General features: G+C 34.8%; 1 non-coding gene across 1 annotated transcript; it reads right to left on the bottom strand.

The window, feature by feature from the left end:
• Positions 1 to 2,060: 2,060 nt before the first annotated feature.
• TRNAI-UAU (transfer RNA isoleucine (anticodon UAU)) lies at positions 2,061 to 2,152 on the bottom strand. The gene is given in 2 exon segments: positions 2,061 to 2,096; positions 2,115 to 2,152. It is a non-coding gene; the product is annotated as a tRNA-Ile (tRNA).
• Positions 2,153 to 4,509: the final 2,357 nt, after the last annotated feature.

Raw genomic sequence — 4,509 nt, 5'->3', positions numbered from 1 at the left:
GAGTGATATCATAAATTTAGTCTGGTCCTTTTCAGGACAATGTCTATTTATATTGTTCTTTGATTTTATTATTTTTTTTAATAAGTCTAGAACGTAGGTGGCCTGTTTTATTTTATCTCTATTCTATTATTACTATTACTAATATTATTTTAAATGATTTTATCTTAATGATCTAATGTATAAATTTAACGGGGAGAGGTGTTTAGGTCTCTCTTCATCACATATGCAATACCTGTCTAGTTCGCATAACAACTCATTTTTTCGCCAATTTTTATCAAAATATTTTATTGTACTATGTAGAAGTCTATCTGGTATTATTTGTGTGTTTGATTAATTATGCATGAACTTTGATGAAGTGGTTTTTGGTACTCTGTATGCTGATGTAATTAGTGTATTCTGTAATGTTTGGAGTTTGGTTTGAATTTGTTTTACACTTACACTGATCCATGCAGGAGCTGCATAGTCTATTACAGGTCTAATGTATGACTTGTATATTTTAATGATATTTTCTGGTGTTGTTCCGTAGTTTTTACCAGTTAGACTCATAGCATAGTTTATTCTTCGCCAAATATTAGTTTTTATGTTATTTACATGTTTTATCCATGTAAGCTTCGAATCATATGTTAATCCTAAAAATTTTGCAGATGTAGCAGTCTGGAGGAGTTCCCCATTCATGTAGATTTGGGGTTGAACTTTTTGGTATTTCGTAGATTTTGAAAATATTACTAGTTGTGTCTTCGCCGTATTTATTTTGATTCTATATTTTACACAATATTCACATAATCTATTTAGTTGTGGTTGTAAGTTAGTGGCTGCTATTTCTGGTGTAGGGACACTTTTCCAAATTGCTACATCATCAGCGAACTGAGACGCGTATCCATCGTTTGGGTCTTTTAGTGGCATATTACTTACATACATGATGAAGAGAATAGGGCTAACCACCCCTCCTTGAGGGACTCCAGCTTCTGGAGTGAAGAACTCCGAGAATGTTCCCTCTACGTTTACTCTACATTTTCTATTTTCCAAAAAGTTTGATAACCAGCGAATAATTCCTCGCGGTAGTTCCATTTCATATATACGGAACCGAAGACCACTGTACCATACAGTGTCGAATGCTTTCTCGATATCGAGGAAGCGGCCAGGCTGACCGGTCGATAACTGTTTGGTTTATTGGCTGGTTTTCCTTCTTTGTGGAACATTAAGATATTATCTTGCTTCCAAGAAACTGGGATGTATCCAGAGTGTAGAGATAGATTAAATATTGCTAATAGGTGATCAAATAATTTTGGAGTGCTTTTTTTGAAAAGTATTGGTTGTATTCAATGATTTCCTGGTGCTTTGTTTTTTGTATTTTTGATTGCTTGTTCAAAGTCATTCAGTTTGATTCTTTTGGTGTGTAGTTGGGTATTGTAGTCATATGTTTTGTTTCTGTTAGTGTTTTTAATGTTGACTGGAAAGTGTGGTTGATATAATTCTATGTTATCTGTCACGTGATTGTTTATTTTATTGTAGTAGTAGCTGTTCATGTCGGTATCATTGTGTGTTTTGTAATTGATGTTTGGCTTTTTCTTTGTTGGTATGTGTTAAGGTATTGTTATATTGAATGACTACATTTACAAATTATATCCTAACTCAAGCATGCCGCCTGATCTTCACAACTTTGAATCAGTTTGGCCAATGACAGTCAAGTCGCTTTTGTGACGACTCCACATAGACTACATTATAAAAAAGCATCAAAAACCAATTAATAAATGTGCTTCTTTTGAATAAACCTATTTGCAAAAGCTATGTAATTTGAAAACAATTAATAATTATAGAATTTTTTTCATGTTTAAATTGTAAAACATGCACATACACACACATAAAATTTGAAATATTTTACGACAAAGTTGCTTTTAAAGTTTCGTTTGTTTCAGAAGTTTCCACGCGAAGCTGTTGTTGGTTTGAAATCAGCACAAAGATTCACAATGGGTAATCTGTGCTCTGCCCACCACGGGTATCAAAACCCGGAATTTAGCGAGGTCAGTCCGCAGACATACCGCTGAGAAGCAAAATTTACGTTCCTCAGGTGAGGCTCGAACTCACAACCCCGACATATCCCACAAGTACTGTCTTATAAGTACCGTGCGCTAACCAATTGCGCCACTGAGGATCAACGTACACTTCCCTAATAATTTTGAAATGATAGACAAGAGTTTGTTTATTTGATTTCTGAATTTCATACGAAGCTCCACAAGGACTATTTGCGCTAGCCTTCCCTAAGTGTCACATTACAAAGAAGCCAACTAGTCATCACCACCCATCGACCACTTTTGGACAACTCAGGATACGACTGGGATTCTAGCCCGCGACTTGCACAGCATGAGAAGATCGCACTAATCACCTATTCATGTCGGGTCAATAGATTAAAGCGAAGGCAGTTAATCAATAGTATACCAATGCCAACTTCTTTTTTAAATTAGTAGTGTTTGAAAAAGTAATGTGTTTTGATTGAAATTAGATACGAAACTGTATGGAGATCTAAAATTGGACAGCTCCTTCTCATGACCTTTCTCATGTCTTACTGAATCACTATGTCAGGTTTGATGCTCTTTTATCAATAAATGTGGAAACGTTTAATGAACAGATGGACACATCTAGTGATGTTTATTGAAATAGAAGATGAAGGTTCCAACTCACCCCTTCATGACCTTCCTCAAGTCATCGTACGTCACTATGTCAAATTTTGTGTTTATTGATCAAGAAATGGAGAAACGTGGAAGGAAACATTATTCAATAATAGTTATTGTTTCACTCGACAATAGTATTTGTAAATACTTGGCTGTTGTCGTTTATTGATAAAATAATGGTTTAAACAATGTATTACATAACAATAATTAAAAAGTAATGCTTTTTCTCACAGTGGTGAGAAGGAAGTGACGTCATCAAATTGTAAGAAGCAAAAGTATGAAGATGAAAACAGAATTTTTAAGCCAGAGTGCAAGGAAAACTTTGTATTCACTGTTAAAGGAAGTAAATCTTTGTATATTACCTGCAACGTGTTACTCAGTCATAACAAAGCCAGTAACTTGAAACGCCACTATGGAACAAATCACATTTTATCTGATTGTCCACCTAAATCAGAATTAGAGAAAAAGAAGATAACTGTGTTACAATCATCATTTAATAACCAGCACACACAGTTTACAATGTTTAGTAAGGAAGTTTATACAATGTTCAGTAAGGAAGTTTATACAACGACTGAAGCTTGTTTTGTTATATCATGGAATATTTCTCGAACTAAACGCCAATATTCTGATGGTGAATTTGTTAACAAGAATATAGCTGAAGTTGCTGCAGTGTCACATTTAAATAACACAAAACTTCAGTGATTAATAGCACAACCGGTAGCTTCACGCCACACTACAGAGATATGTATCTCCCAGATCAGTACTGAAGTTGTACGCAAAATGCAAAATTATTCAAAGAATTCTCTTGCATTCAGCTTAGCCCTTGACGAATCTACAGACATACAAGACAACCCACAACTGGCGGTATTTATTTGTTATGTTTCCTCTGATGTAACTGTGAAAGAAGAGATGTTGGACTCACTGGCACTAAAAAAAACAACTCGTGGTGTTGACATTAATTATGTGTTTGACAGAGCCTCAACAAATGCTGATATTCCACTGGGTAAACTCGTCAGTGTTGCATCAGATGGAGCACCTGCAATGGTGGGGAAAAATGAGGGATTAATAGTACTTATGAAAAGTGATCCCAGCTTTTCAGAGTTTCTCCCTGTTCATTGCATTATTCATTGTGAACACATGGCAACCAGATACTTCAAGTACGAAGATGTTATGAAACTTGTTCGTGAAATTGTCAATTCCATAAGCTTAAATGAGAAGATCCACCGACAGTTCAAAAATTTTATTGAAGAACTGGAGCTTGAAGATAAACTCAGTGATGTCTCTTTCTTTTGCATTGTAAAGTGGTTGTCAATGTCTTAAATAAGTTTGTGGATCTGATGGAACCTATTTTTACTTTTCTTGAAGAAAAGAAAATATTCCATTCTCAACTGGAAAGTTATGAATGGATGCAAGATCTAATGTTCCTTACTGATATAATGAATCATCTGCAAACTCTCAACTTGGCACTACAAGGGAAGGATAATATTGTTTCTCAGATAATTTTCAATTTTCAGAATCAAATAAGAATTTTTTTAAAGAGATATATTGTAAAGAAACTTCAATTACTTTCCCAATCTCAAAAGGAAAGTAAATACATTCCTTGATATTTAAATACAAAAGCCACAAATTGGAAGAATACAAAGATAAATTACAAAGACTGCTTGATAATATACGACACAGGTTTGAGGACTTGCAGAAGCTGAAGCCCTGCTCCGCCTTTCTTGTACCTCCATTCATAGTTGATGTGATCAATGATGGTTATCCAATTCTCGAACTAGTTACAGAATCATCTGTTGTGGAAATGGAAGTAATAGAACTACTGGAGGACCTGGGTCTAAAT

Source organism: Tachypleus tridentatus, chromosome 3 (assembly GCF_004210375.1).
Source record: "Tachypleus tridentatus isolate NWPU-2018 chromosome 3, ASM421037v1, whole genome shotgun sequence".
NCBI lineage: Eukaryota > Metazoa > Arthropoda > Merostomata > Xiphosura > Limulidae > Tachypleus > Tachypleus tridentatus.
The sequence above is the reverse complement of the archived record's forward strand: the minus strand, read 5'-3'. Positions and strand labels throughout refer to the sequence as shown.